A 16,156-nucleotide genomic window follows, 5' to 3' on the forward strand; every position below is an offset into this window, starting at 1 on the left:
TTTAAAGTATAAGAAGGATGTTAGAGCTCAGAAAGGCACCACAAATCTTTTCTATGTAGATATCATAGCGTAACATATTTTGATATATCAACTTATTTAAATTCCAGTTTGGGTAACCAGATTCAGAATAACAAATTTCCCTGTGTTTTGATGGAGAATTTCGAGGCTGTCTGTGAGGTGAAGTGTGGGTCTCCTGCTGACAGTAGTGGAGACTACCAGGACTTCATTAAATACAGTATCTGTAGAAAAACAGGCACGTTTAGAGATGGTATCTACAAGAATGGCTCAACAGGGAAAGGTTTGAGTTACGCAATGATCAAGGCCATCAGGATTAGCAGGATAACAAGGTGCAAAGAGAAATGTGGTTTGCTGGGTTTTTTGAATTGAAGAATTCTTTCAAGAAACTCAAAGTATTGCAGTAAGTCATTCATAAATCAACATTTACAATCAACTGCCTAATCTGAGACAAAGGAGAAAATCAGAAAACAAGGCTGTCAAAATGTGGGTATCACAGTAATTGAAGGACATGACCAATTTGCTTTTTTGAACATCGTACTTTCAACTGAAATATGCTCCTTGACCCTGGGTAGTAGAACTTTAATTAATTAAAAAATATATTTGACTACTATTAATCCAATAGTAGTAAAATATTGATGGTGTCTCTGCCATTATAATCCAGCTTTATAAACTGAGGGGAAATGTCATTAAAGTTTTCAACTTGGCAGTTTCTAATTCACAGTTGAATATTCTGCTTGAAAAAATCTGGGGAATAAAAAAAGCTAAAATTGCAAGCTTTTGAAATGCATCTAAAACCATTACATCATGTTGCTTGGGGCTTCCATATAGAGATTTCTGTGTTAATCAGGAAAAAATGTGATTAATTTCCAGAAATAGTGTGAAAGTTGTTGCAATGGTCAGTTTGTGTGAACACAGTTTGCATTATTTACAAACTATGGCTTGGTCCAAGTTGAATTTCATCATTATGAAAAATAATGATGGATAAATTTTAGCCCAAGGTTTTGAAAATTAATCTCTTTTTTACTTGATAACACAGTTATTAGTAAAAAGATTAAAAACATCCTCAAAATAGTACAAGAGGCTAAGCTGACAAGATACGAATGAAAGAGACTGGCCAAAGGTTGCATGTGGATTTGAGTGACAAGAGTAATAGAAGTTTCAGCATTTTGTCAGGTCAGAACCTTTGGCAGCATGAAGGCCACTTATCCCTTCAGTCTTGCACTAGCTGCAGCTTCTTAATCACTTACAGTTCCTGTACATCAGTGCTTTTCATACACCCCTCTGAAAAAAAAACAAAAAACGTGGTGGATAAAGAGAAGCATTATCAATAAAGCAAGGATATTTGACAAGCTTATTTTTATATTTTTCCCTGGGTTCCTTGCATCGTTTCATGGCTAGAGGAATAATTCATCTGATATTTTATGAGAAATTTAGTATAATAATTTACTCTTTTTTTTTATTTTTCTGTTATTACATCTAAATGTGATTACACATGACTGATGATCTATTTTCTAGGACCATGGGAAATATGCCACAGAGCATCCAGAAAGAGACTTTCTCCCCTGAAGACATTTTGATAGATTCACGTGCCTGATGCAGTATCATGCAGGAATAACCAAGTGTGTTTTGAGAGACCCAGTTTGGTACCTGCTTATCTGAGCATTTTTTAACCCATACTAACATATCTTGTTGCTTAAGACCCTTGGACTTTCTCTGCTTTGCACATCAAAGTACAAGGTTTCACATGTTATACTCAGTTGTATTTTGACAAAAAAATTCAGGTGGGGGCATTTTAGCACTGAGGTCCACAATTTAGGAAAATACTGTTTTACAAGGGTTTCAGGTAGTAGTTTTCTGACTATTTTTGCGGGTTTCAGTTTATGCAAAAAATGTGCTTGCAGTACTTTAAAAATTAAAAGCTGACCCCTGAAACAAACTGAAAAGAGCTGATTGTGAGACAGATGATCTAGACAAGACTGTAAAATACTTCCAAGGGTACTGCTCTAATGTCTGTATCAGAGACCCCTTGGCTTCAAGAAAAAAGAACATTTCACAAATGGGGTCTTTTCTTTTGGACAAACTGTGAAATCTCATGGCTTTTCTATCTGATATGCTTAGTACAAAAGATAGGTTACCACTGTCTGGGGATTTGGATAGAGTTTATGTATTATAAATTAATCCTTGTCCATATTTTCCCTGAAACTTTTAATTAATGATTATATAATTTATGACACGGGAATAAAGTTGATTTCTGTCACACATCCCTTCTGGTACTATCCAAATTTCCCATTACTGTACATCTGGATCTTTTAAGCATGCAGATGCAATAATAAGATGAGCATAAATCATTATGAAATTTATCAATAGTAGTATTGGGTAATGACTGAAATCGTCTGCTCATAGGTAAATTTGTGGTGAGATTTCCCAATGGAAAGATTTTTCTGAATGGTGGAAAGAATGGCAGCAGTTACCTAACCACATTCCTGCTGCAGATGGATTTACAGGATGGTGCAACTTTATTAAACAGGTGACATGTTTGTCTTTTAAAAGGACAGTCAAGTCAACGCAGACATTCGCTGACAAAAGAAAGTTTTTCATTAAATTTGAGTTAAGTGTGCCCATGTATTTGTGCCCTATCTAAGAATTATGGTCAGTGAAATGTAACATTTTAAAATCAGAAAATTCCAAATCGTAGGACATGGAGTTGTTAATCCACCACCTTTGAGCAACGTCTTTAGAAGTGCACAGTAATACAGACTCACATGTAGTCTTAGCTAACAAGGTTGGTTTGAGAACATACAGAATGATATCTAATAATTTTTTTACCTTTTCAGAGGTAAAAGTGTGGCTAAATGAACCACAGTGGGATGAAGCTATCCCCAACAGCTGTATCAGTGGGCTACAACTAGGAAGTAACCCCAAATAAGCAATGCTTTACAATCCCTTTATAGATTTCCATAAATTAAGTTGATTTTCTGCTGGATTTTTTACTCTCACAGCACTGAAAGATCTATGTCAAGAGATGGCTTGATTTTTTGCACTGATACTGGATTAAGACACACATACATATCTCTTTCCTTGAAGAAAGGCAGTACAGGCTCAGACCCAGATCTCCTTACACTGCCAAGCTTCTCCAACTAATCCCTTCACCATTCAATATCCCTGCACTTAGCACAGTGAATCCAGCTGAAATTCATGTGGATTTTTGCCAGCAAGGGAGGAAGAATACAGTCAAAATTTCACTCTCATATTTTAGCATTCTGTTTCTAGATATTCGCAAATTTAAGTTGCATCTGCATCAACTCCTTGTTTCCTGGCTTTCAGATATCTGAAAGTCACTGGATTAAACATTCTGGGAAGGAACACGACTGTATTGGTATTTTAGATCCTGGTAAAAGACATTTTTGTCAGACATTTGTTATGTACCACACGCTTCAGATCCAAACAAACACGATTTTACTGCATGCCAAGGTAAGTTGCCAAGAAATGTTTCACAGAGAGTGTGGAAAATAGGGAGGAGGGATTATGTAGCTGTTAGGAGCTGCTGTAAATTCTTGAGGTCATGAAAAAGTTTGTGGAATACAGCAAAGTAAAAAGAATGCACAGGACTCAGTAAGAAAAATAAGGTAAGGTCAGAAGATATTTTCTTGATTTAAAGCCCTGGAGTTGGGATCTGAAGTAGATAACAGACAAAAAGGGTTTCTCTGTAGTGCTTGCTGCTGGCAGTGATTATAGGTGTCCTGGGACTAAGCAGTAGGAAACAGAGACATTGTGAATACCAGAGGGAACAGGATCAAGAACAGAATCTGCAAGAATTTCAGCAGACAGTTTAGCCCAAAAGTAAAATATAGTTTAATGGATTTCTTTTGAACTGGGGGATGTCTATGGCATTGTTTTGTATAGGAAAAATAACAGCTTTGTTCTCTGTTTGTCCTAGAAATCTGGGACTTGGATGAGAAAAATACTACCAAACCACCAGTCACCCAGCAAAATATGAAAAGAGACTATGGTAACTCATCAAGGATCCAGTAGGGCCCATGGAAGCAAAACCAGAACAATTGTTAGAGAAAATGCATCATTCATCTCTGGAGCAGCTACACTCATGCAATGACATTGTACAAGAGATGATTACTGATGAGGTGATAAAAGGCAGTAGGAAGCCATGAATAAATATATCCAAGGAAAGTCACAAACACATGATTCATCAAAAAGGAGTATCTTTAGAAACATTTCACTGTTCAAACTGTTATGCAAGGTTTCCTTTAGGAAAAAATTTCTAAGCATGAAATCAAATCAGTTCCTTGTTCCTTTCTCTTAACAAAATAATGCTCTGATTTTTACTTTGGAAGGAGACTCCGTTGTAAAAAACCCAAAAAACAAAAAAACAAAACTAAGCTTTTTTTTTTTTTTAAAAAATCCAACTATGAATGTGCTTAAGTTTCAAAACTTTATAACATTATGAAAATGAAATGGCAGATTGCCACATAGTTTGGATCATAAGATACAAGGTAGGTATTTTCATGCTGCAGGATAATTACAAATAAATCTTCAGTTATCTACAGAGACAGCTACTGAAATTACACAACTATAATTAACAATAAGTAATAAATTATAAAGATAAATAGTTGAGAATGGCTCTAGCAGATAAAACATTTGGCTGTAAGAAAGAGAGAAGAAAGGGAAAATAGAAAACAAAGCCCATAGATGTTTAAACATTAATTTGAGTTCAGACAAAATCTTCAGCGTTCTAGATCTCATCCAATAACCCTCTAAATAATATTTTGTTTCCACAGAGTTTTAGAATTTCATGGTGGACAATAGTGTGAATCTGAAAAAGTAATAAAATCCACCAATATCAGATGTTTTAATACTGTCTTTTTTACTGTAGCACAGAGACTGCCTGTGAATACAATATTTCTACATCTGTAGTTAGGGGTCGACTGTAGAGCTAGATTGGTGTTGTGGGTGTTTAACTGTGTGATTGGAATAGTGGTGCTACACAGAAAAACTATTACCAACTTCTGATGCCTGGGGGTACTCAGGATTTCTGGATTGTGACATAATTTCTGATCTGGATAATGCTGTACTGTGTAACCACAGTATGAAGACCTCTGTCTCAGGTGAACTCATGAAGTTTGCATCCTCAACAACTTATGTCTTCAAAATAAAGTTTTCACTACATAGTCTATGTGTTTATCCTTTCTTATGTAAAGTATCCTTCCCATACTATAATTCATTTTAGTAGGCCATTATTATCAGTATTTAAATGACAACTTCCTCACCTCACAAGAAAAGGATGTCAGATTATTCCTGGGATCTTTTATGTCTTAAAGAATGGCTACTCATCAAATGAACTTTACCCAAAATATATTTTAAAAAATCTATTTTTCTTGTTTGTAACATTATCTCTCATTTAAATTCTGAATGAAGCAAAAACACACTCAGAATAGTATGCACCCTCTAAAAACTCATGACTTTACAGTATCCATTGCTAATGTGAATGGATACTTTGTGCTTGTGCTTTGTGTTGCATGTCAAGCTTGAAGTTTTATTTGTTCTTTATTTTTTTTAAATCTGAGATAACTTCTTAATAGCATTTTTCAGTATTGACAATAAAGAAAAATATAGTCTATTTATTTTTAGATAACAGGGACTAGTCCAAAGTTTCCTATAAGAATAAATAATCTTTGAATTCATATTATCTTTAGTTATTGTTCTATTTAGAAAGTTTAGCTACTGCTTAAGCTTCAGTAAGTATTCAACAGATTTGACTTACTATAAAGTCATTAATAAATAATTTTCCTAACCATTAGCAAGTAGGAGCAGAAGGAAGTGGGTTTTGTCATCATACATTTTATGAAATATTTCTGTCATCGGTTCTAAATTATGTAAACAGCTGCTTAAAAATATGCATTTTCCCCATTAAGATCTTTGTTTATTCTGTATCTATGTTACAATAGCACCTAAGGAATAAGAACATAATATTAAAACTAGGGAGTATCCTTAAACTCTGAAATAGTACATTTTATTACTTAAAACTAAAATCAAAATCAAAAACAAAAAAACCAAAGAAAACTCTGAACAATTAAACATTTATTGGTTGTAATTTCAAAATCTTTTAACAATGACAAGTATTATTTATTATTCATTTCAAAGAAAGAATCCTAAAGGTCTTAAATCATGGAAGAAAAAGCAGAAACTAAAACCCAGGCACCTACTGATCTTAGATTACTTTTCACAATTACCCACAGAGTACCAGTTTTCAGAATTGAGTGTATCTTCATGGACAATTGGGTGATAACAGCTGCTAAAATAAAATGGATTATGGTTGTATAGGGATTTGTAAATAATCAACAGTACTATAAAGAGAGTTAGTCTCAGCAAACTGAGACTCATTGCTGGCACCTCCAGGGAAAGCGTGAATGCCAAGAGAATGTGCAAGTTGCTCCTTTAAATTAGCTTTTCCCTGTGTAGTGTGGGAGTTATATCTAGAGGTTATCAAAGATTAGGTGATCCATTTGGTCTGGTTGTGCATCATGTGTGATCAGAATCAAATAACCAAAATAAAATGGAACCAGCAGTGCATTAAAGAGGGGAATAGAAAGCCCAGCCTATGTGGTGAATCTCATTTATCTGTTTTGAACAATGAAGGCTTTCTTCTGAAAAGCCCTTTCAGGAAATGAAGGACTTGACAAAGTCAGGGATCTATGTTTTAGCACTTATCTACATTAGAGCAAACTTTTAATCAAGATGTGCTACACCATAATGAAACTGAGCTTGCATACACTGTAGACTGTAGTTAGTCAGCCTCTTCATGCTGAGGAACTCAGCCTGTTCAGGCAACAGATGTATTAAAGGCAAAAGTCTTTTGGAAATATCATCTTGTCAGTAATCACTCATTGTCAGAATATTAACTATAATGAATATGAACTGGTCACACCTGTTTTCAAAGCAATACATAGGTTTTAAAATGTAATATATCTCAGCATCCCCCACTCTTACCCACTCTTTTCTCATATATGACAGCCACTATTTATCCTTTGGGCAAGGAGCTGTAAGAAGAGAGAAGCATGGGCTCTACTGACTTTTCTTGCACACTGCTTTTTGTGCCCTGAAAGAAAATAAACCCAACATGTTCTAGATTCTATTTCCTTATCTACATAGCAGTTTGGGCATGTATATTAATTTAGGCAAGTTTTATAGCTGTTTCCAGCTATTCTAGCCTGGTGAGGGGTGCTATGGGAATCATGAAATAGCCATGGAATATCCACTAGTATCATTAAATTTGAACTCCTGGCCCTGCAGAGGACCACCCTAAGATTCACACCATGTGCCTGAGAGTGTTGTCTATCTGTTTCTTGAACTCTGGCAGCCTCAGTACTGTAACCTCTTCCCTGGGGAGCCTGTTTGAGTGCCAAACCACCGTCTGGGCAAAGAGCCTTTTTAAAATGTCTGATCTAACTGCCCCTTCCATCCCCACCCCTCTACCCAGTGCAGCTTCAAGCCATTCCCTTGGGTCCTATTCTGATCAGCAGAGAGAAGATTAGCAGTGTCTAATGCATTAGCAGTGCCTAAACCTCCTTGAGAGGGGTGTTCATGACTACAATGTAAATTAATCTCCAGGGGTCTGCTGAAGCAAATGTGGAATGCCAGAAGTGGAGATGCAAGAGAAGGTGTCAGAAACATAAGTGGAAGTGGAACAAAAACCAATACTTTGGCATGAAAATGAAAATAATTAGATAACTAAGTTTTTTCCAAAATTAACAATTAACATGTAAAGCTTTTTGACTCAATATCTCTGTCCACTCAGGGCAGCTTACTGTGCTTCTTTTCTCTGGAGTGCTCTTCAAGGTAACTTTACTTGTATTTTGACTAAATCAAATAAGTAACAGGCATCTTAAACATCTAAGACAGCCCACAATAATTTTATTTATCTTTTAGTGTTTTAAATAACATTTTTTTTCAAAATTCCTTGAAACATTCCAGCATGTCTACTCATTTATTACAGACTGACAATTACTGAAGAGAATGTTTTAAAGACTGCAAAACTGGCCACTCAAAAATTTGATGAATGTAATTTCTGTTTATCTGTTTAACCTTATTTAGATTACATGTGGATTTTGAGATAGTGTTTATGATAAAATTACTGTCCAGTTTTCTGCCTTTCCAATGAAAACAGCATGATGTGCAAAGGCTCCAGTACATACTGATAAAGGAATAATAGTGATAAAGTGATAAAGTGATAAATAGTGATAAAACAATAATTTAAATTCCATATTAAGTAAAGGGAGGGAGAAATACATCTGCAGAAAAGGTCTAGTTTACTGAAGGTGGGGTCTAATATTGTAGATAAGCTTATTTAATTCCTGTTTTCTGATCTTAGACTGTATGTCCCATCTGCATCATGGTGCTGGCTTATTGGCTTTTTTGTTTGTTTTATTGATTGTTTTTTAACCTCAACTGTTCAAGGAATTAATGTGTGAGAAAGACTTTTACATTTATATGGGTTACATTACTTTTTTCCTACTATTTTTGTCATTGAATAGGGCCTCAAAAACTGCAGAGTTAGCAGAAGGCATGCAGCAGAACTGGGAGTTACACGCTGGAAGCTATGAAATCAGTTTTCCTTCAGACACACTTTGAATTTTCTTTTCTTTTTTTGTTTTTTTTCTCTCTCAAACACAGAACATTTAGCCTTCCCAGAGAAGGGTCCAGTCTTAAACTAGGTATCTACATCCAGTTTTCAGGAGTTAAAGAAAAATAGGAAATAGGAGAAGGAAATAATAGGAAGTGTCCAATGTTTTGATTGTCTTGCTATTTAGTCCATCTAAGGAAATAATTATTGATGCCCATATGAGATGAAGCACGGGATTCATGACCTTCATAACAGATTTAAGATTTCCCAGGTCAATAGGCTCTTCAACCCTTTTCTTAAATTTGAGCCATTCTCACTATTCCTGTGGCCATAAAAGAGAAAATAGAAGAGAAAGTCAGACTGTAGTGGTTTATTTGGATAGTCAGCTGGGAGTGACATGATTCTAATTCTGCCTATTAAGCATGATAGGCTACTGCAGTGCCAGCTGAGATGTACTTAAGTTCTCACAGAATCACAGAATAAAATGAGTTGGAAGGGACCAGCAAGGATCATCGAGTCCACCTTCTGGGCCTGCACAGCACCATCCCCAAGAGTTTAGTGGAACCCCCCACTTACCTACAAGATAGTGAAATGCCCCTCTTCTTCACGAAAGGAGGAGCAGCAGGAGAAAGCAACAATTTTACAGGCAGAGACTACTCAAGAAAGATACATTTCCAAAATTGAACATTACATTTAGCATACATAGATGCTGGAAAGTGACCTGTTGCTCTGTCTGAAGACACAGTAAGTAAGGTGAGGAGTAACCCTGGTCTCAACCAACATGCAAAGATTCAGACTGGCAACCTGGAGCATTGTTCCTACTTTGGGTGATTTTAGCTAGATGTGAAGATAAATCAGATATTGATAAGATTTGATAATTGTTTGGGAACATTAAATACTGATAACAAGGGATCAAGCACGTGTGTTTTGGTTGTGGTTTTAGGTAATTTTTGTGGGGGGGTGTGTTTTGGATTTTGTGTTTCTTTTAAAAAGCTGCTATACTGGAGGACAAAAAAATCCTTAGAGAGACAAAAATATCTTTCCAAGACACCATTAATAGAAGAGGTAATGTATCAGCAGATTATGAAACAGAGGAGAGAATGTAATTTTCCTGGAATACATGTAATAAAAATAGTGCCATGCTCAAAAGAAATCACTCGATAATTTTGGTAGATCTGTGGCATCTAGTATTCTAGGAAGTTCAGTGGCTAGATTTTACTGGGAGGAGATGGTTGCATAGAATTTGTCCAACTATGGTAAAAAATATAACCCCCTAGGCACTGAAGAAGAGATTTTGTGGCAAAGAAATATATGTGCAATATTCTGTATTGATTGAGAATTTTTTTCTCTGAAAAGAAATTTGTTTTGCTTTGAGAACTGTGGCTTTGCTGACTTACATTTGGTTTTAGCTTTGTACTTGAAGTACAGTCCCAAATAATATAGTTGAAGCTGTTCAGATTCTTAAGGTATAACACAGAGGGCAGTATAAGATGAAACAATATGGGAACATAATTAAACACTCTGGTAAATTCTAAAATTACTTAATGTAGCAGATTTAAAACACAACAACAAAAACTAAATAAAGCATATCATTAGGAAGAAGTGTCTGGTGGGATGTGTCAAAAGAGTAGAATTGATTCCTTCTATAGAAAGAAAATTATGTCCAAAAATTTCTGGAAAGATATGTTTTGGGAAAAGTTTTTACCTATTCAGTTGCTTTATTAAGGGCCTTTCTTAATAAGTAAAAGTTCAGAACGGGGAAAAGATTTCATCAAAACAAGGAGCTTGTCGTTCTTACACAATTCCAGCAGAAGACAGCTGTCCTGACATTCAGGCACAGTAAGTGCCAGACAAAGCTGTCACCTGATGCTTGTAAGTGGGGCCTCAGGGAAACTTGCACATGGTTTCCAAACCATGGACTGACTGAGCAGTGGTGTGCCAAAACAGAAAAAGGATTTCTAGTTTTACTGCATGCAAGGAGGGATGTATGTTGCTTCTTTTTCCTGTGGGACACCAGTTTTAATAGAAAAGGTTCGTGAGTTTTGAAAGATGACTGCAAAGAAGAAGTTAAAAAAGGCTTCTGACTTTTAGAAACTTTCAGTTTCAGTGATACGATTTACAAACAGAGATGGAAGAGGAAAAGACTTTGTGGGAAGAGGAACCTTGTTTAAAGCATGAGATAGAAATGAGGTAAGAAGACATGAAGATGTGATACTGGAGCTGGGTGAGCCTGTTCAGAAAAAAGGTGTGACAAGTCCTCTCTCAGAGGATATGGTGTCTCACTGCAGAAGCCACAACATAAAATCAAGCTGCCGAAGATAGTGATGGTTATTAATATCTTGCCCTTATAACAGCTTTGAAGCAGATATTTCTGACACAGATTATACTGTGTTTAAGAAAAACAGACTTTATTCTGTGTTGATTTCTGGTTGTAATTTTCTACATATGGTAGTGCCAGAAACACAAATGTAAAACACAGACTTGGGTCAGCTAAGTTTGTGGTTAAATTACAGAGTAGTGTCCTTCAATCTGATCCTTTCACCTGTTCCAGTGTTCAAATCAAATCAGAAATCAGATCTTAAACCCTTTAGCCAACAGTAACACTACTATGTGGTGTTGTAAATACTATAGAAGATTGGGTGGGGAATGCTGTATAGATATATAAGCATATATTGGGAAGGGGGATAAAGATAGGCAGAGATAATTAGGCCCAATATATAAATTCTATTAACACCACAGAACTGAGTTTATGTGCATGTTATGGAAATTCAAATAAAACATAAGAATAGGGGCAAAAAAATAAGAAATTTTGAGGAATTTTGCCTTATTCTGGGGAGGTGGTAGATAAGCAACAGCAGCTGTATAAATATTGGAAAATATTTCCAGAGCCTTCATCAAGAGAAGACAGGAAAGAGGTGGACCCTGTATGCCTGTCTTCTAGAAAAGAAAAAGCTAGAGAGTGAGAAGGATCAAAGGATGTGCCAAGGTACAAGACACAGAGCAAATATGTAGTAATGCGCATTGTCTCTTTGTAAAGGGTTGTTGAAGGGCAAGTAATGTGTAACTTAGTGTTGCAAGGCAACACCTCTGGAACATTCTTGTAAAACTGGTTTGGCGTCTGTACACAAGGAGAGCCAATTTGGATACAAGGACAGCTGCAGACCTTTCCTCTTCCTTCTCAGATCTTAGAAAAATATTTGTAGCTTGCTTGATAAATAACAGAGATTTGCCTTAGAAATTAATCCAGAAATTTTGCTACTTACAGAAAAGCTGCACGTTCAGGGCTGGTTCCTGTATCTGTGAAGGTCACCGAAAGCTGTTGTGTTCACTGCAGCTCCTGCCCTGCTGAGGTGGATGGTGTTTCTGTCAGGGGAACCAAGATGTGTCTGCTGTGTGACAAGGTCTTGTCTTGGATATGTACTGGGGGAAATGAGAACTTGGAGTGAGCAATGGGGCACACCATCCCTTCAGGGCCAGTGCTTTGTCAGAGACATTAACAAAGTTAGAGACATTAACACTTAACAGCATTACTTTCCCCTGGAGGCTGCCCAGTTTCTTACTGCTTAGTCTAATCCTTAATTTTTGGTTCAGTTCTAATGAACCTAATCTGACAGCACCTGTATAATTTCTTCTGTTTCATTACCAAATGTACTCTTCTCTGCTTAGCAGCTCCGTTCCCTGAAGCCCTTCTAATTGCCAGTCATTTTTCCTTGTTTTCTTTATCTCACTAGGGATATTTTTCAGTCTCTAAAAGATCTGTACCACAATCTGCTCTATCATTCATTTATTTGTTCCCATTTTTCCTCTATGAGCCTAGACTTGAATCTTGTCTCCTCTTTTAGGTCAATGCTTAGACATTCTCCTCCATATTTCTTGCAGGCTGGAGAAGCAGGGTGTACCACAGCCTCTGAAGAGACAGATTCCCTTTTATTTTTTCTAATTCTAGCATCTGTGCAATCCCACTCCTACTTTCTTGATGGTGAAATTTGCTAAATGGAAAATCTGACTTTTCATTTAGTGATTCCATCACTTTAGTTTACATTTAGGTTATATGAGCCCATTGCTGAGCCCATGACTCACTGCTGAAGCTATGAAAGAACATATGGTCTAGAAGCACTCTGAAGGTATGAAGGGGCTGAGCACAGTAAGCTGTCCCACTGGGATTTTACAGATCTGGGGCCTTCAGAGGCTAGTCTGAAGCTGTGATAAATTCAAATGTGCTAGGAATCTTTGTTTCCTCTGGAAAGTTGTTATTATTAACCCCACTATAGTTTATAGCATTCTATAGGCTCTGTCAAGGCACTGAGAGCACTAAGTTGCCCTGTCCACCCCCAGCTAGGGCCTTTCCCCCACACCCTGCCCAGGACTCCCTATTTCAGCTCAGGCTGGCAGTCCTGATTTAAGGTATGACATAGCTGGACCTGTGTTATGACCATCTTCTGGGTCTTGTCTCCTGGCTGGTTCCCCTATACAGGCTCCAGCCCTAGAGTTTCCTCGCTCATCACTTCTTTGCCTGTGACTGTCTGAAGGCTCTATTACCAACCCTAACACAGAGCGGAACAACCACTGGGAGCGATGTGACTTTTGGCTTCTCAGCCCTGAGGGAGCAGCCATCCCTTGCTGAGCCCTGACACCCATTTGCCTAGTCAGAAGGTCAAAAGGAAAAATCATATCTCAAATGTCAGTGTTAAAACAGAGCAATGATACTAAAAGTGTACAGAATTATCTCAAGTTATCCTTCCTTCCGGCAGAGCTTCCCAGTGTGCAGCTCCATGGCAGCTTTAACATCATGAGGAAGTTATTTACAGAAGGCACTGTAGGTGGGAAAAAGAAAATTCCATCCGTTCAAAAAGCTGGCGCTTATGCAGCTCCTCTGTGTGCTAGATATCTCTGGTAGGTGTTTGTCTTCATGGCAGGTTTCTGTTTAATGTTGTACTACTTCCTGCAGTGCACTCACTCTTTCAGCCCTGCACTTTACTGACCTTGATTATGCACCCTTTTTGTGGGTGACAAGTGCAGGCTTCAAAAAACCCCACATCATTGTAATTCTTAATTCCCTAGCCAGTTCAAGATCCTTACTCTTGCAGAAAGTGTTTGAGATTAGTATGAGACTTGGATTTGCCTGAAAAACTAATGAAGCATTTGTACCTTTGGCTTGTGGGCCTTTTATTTAATTTCAATCCTCCCTCACAGCTTGGATCATGGAGCTGGAGCCAAGGGAGCAATGGGCATGCCTTCAAATTGTAATTTGCCTTCAGCTGTAGCTTTTCCCAGCTCATGAATGCAGTCCCTGAGTGTCACTGCTGAAGTGCTCCCATTCATGCTGTGTCTAGCAGCACTTATGGCACACTGGTATAGGCACCTCTCTCTGTCTAGGAATGTGTACACTACAGTTTTCTACAAAAGCTTTTACACTGGGTAGCTGTGGATTGGCTGGATGATGTCATAGCTAAAGACACTTTTCTTCCTTCCAGTTGCAAAACCTTCATTCAGCACCCTTCTTACTGCTTCTGATTCTTGTCATCTTCCTCTCTTCCTTCATCATTGTTTTGCCTGCTTATTATGGGTCGGAGGCTATTAGTTCATTCCTTATAAATGATGAATTTTCAAAGGAGAGATATTTTGGATTCCCTTTCTGCTATGGTTTACCTAATTTGCTATTTGTATCATCTAATCTTTCCAATCATATGATTCTACTGCATGTCTGATCATATGACTGGATTAGTTTACAAAACTGGGATCCTTTTCTCCTTGAACACAAGAATGGTAGTGTGCAACATTTAGTTTTCATCTAGTGAATAAGACTTTTACTTAAAAATTGGTTTGGTTTTCTTTTCCCCTTTGCCTTGCATTTTTCTCCCCAAGCTTTCAAGCAGAAGTAGCATCAGCTGTTGAAGCATTACTTCTCTTTTCACACTTTTTTCTCTTTATAATTAAAGTTGGTTTGAACATTCAGTATTTATACCTGAATTTCACTTTCTAATTTGGGATTGCATGTCAGTTGGAATGATCTCAGGGGAATGATTTCACCAATGAAGATCTCACCCAATATAAAACATACCTGATATGTATTAGGAGGGAGTGGTATTAGCAGATGTCTGTGAAATACTTTCGGACAGTAAGATACATCTTTGCTATGACTGCTTATGAATGATCACACTGGATTTCAGGGCAGCAGAAGGCTTATCAATTTGGGGAGGGGGAGCTACAGATATTGTTTAGTGTCTTTGTTTTATTTTGCATTTTATTTTATTGACAATCAGTTTTACCCACAAGAATGATAGAAGAGCCATTAAGCCATTACAGTTAGAAATTCCACCAGTTCATAAAGGATTCTTCCCTTGTGAGTGGAGTCCTACTCAACATTCTTGCTGTGCATAAATTCAGAGTACCTAATTTTTTAGGATAAGGATGTTGAATACATCTGAAGACAAATATAGTTACATGAATATTTGTAATCTGTTGGGCATGAAACTAAAATGTGCTTTCATGACTGTGGCTTATTACAGCATCTTTAGTATGGCAGGTAGCAAAGTGTAAAGCATGTTATTCACCCTCCTTCCCTGTTAATTCCATTCAGCCCACTGCAACAGAACACATAGACTAGGAAATAATGTGGTAGTGGTGCCTCAAAGAACCTCAGCAGATCCTAGGGATGGTAGATTTTAGAGAGATTGGGAACTTCAAACTTCCCTAGATTACTAAGATAAAGCCAGTTACTAGCATTGACATTTGACCTGCTAAAAACATGTCTATCTCAAAACATTTTTCATCATTTCTCACATTTACTTTCTGAATCACTTGGTTTTTCACAGTGCATTTCCAACAGCACCTGTATCGAGTAACTGGGAAGGTTTAACCTATGTACATTAGAGATGGGTGACTCCAGGCTTTTATATTTGCAGAGGAGAGAGGATTTAAAAGCAGTTGCCTGCATTCAGTTTCCTAGTTGTTTTTCCAATATTTATTCTCATAGCATTACCTCCTGCTATTTCAATTTACACTGCCAGTTCTAGCAATTTCTGTTTCCCTGTAAAACTCCTGTAAAGCCCATTTCTTTGCCACATAAATAGAGCATTTATGAAGCTGAATGTCTACTGTGGTAGTAGCTGTTCATATTTGATTTTGTCTGAATATCAGAGCAAGCTCATACTGAGCAAGGTGAGAGGGTGAATCTACCCTGTGTATTTGTAATGGTTTGCAAATACAGGCATATTCTTTTTCATTTACTGAGCAGGCTTTTTTTTTTTTTTTTAATGAGATGCAGAAGAGAAGCTGCTGTTCTCATAACACTCTGGAACAGCAACACAAACTCAAAGAACTGATTTATGCCCGATTTCTACTAAGTCACGCAAATTGGAAAGCTTCAAAAGCCTTAGCAATCTGATGCAAATAGTAAGATTATTATTGGAAACTGATTTCCATGTGTGTATATTGTATGCATGCCTTCAGACAATGCACGGATCTCTACAAGCAAACAGAAGTTGCATGCATTTACTAATG

At 37.1% G+C, this 16,156-nt stretch overlaps 1 long non-coding RNA gene across 1 annotated transcript; it reads left to right on the forward strand.

Moving 5' to 3' along the window:
• Nucleotides 1-974: 974 nt before the first annotated feature.
• On the forward strand, nt 975-5,204 carry LOC136556831 (uncharacterized). The gene is made up of 2 exons (XR_010783705.1): nt 975-1,637; nt 3,956-5,204. It is a non-coding gene; the product is annotated as an uncharacterized lncRNA (long non-coding RNA).
• The last annotated feature ends 10,952 nt before the right edge of the window (nt 5,205-16,156 follow it).

This window comes from Molothrus aeneus, chromosome 5 (assembly GCF_037042795.1).
Source record: "Molothrus aeneus isolate 106 chromosome 5, BPBGC_Maene_1.0, whole genome shotgun sequence".
NCBI lineage: Eukaryota > Metazoa > Chordata > Aves > Passeriformes > Icteridae > Molothrus > Molothrus aeneus.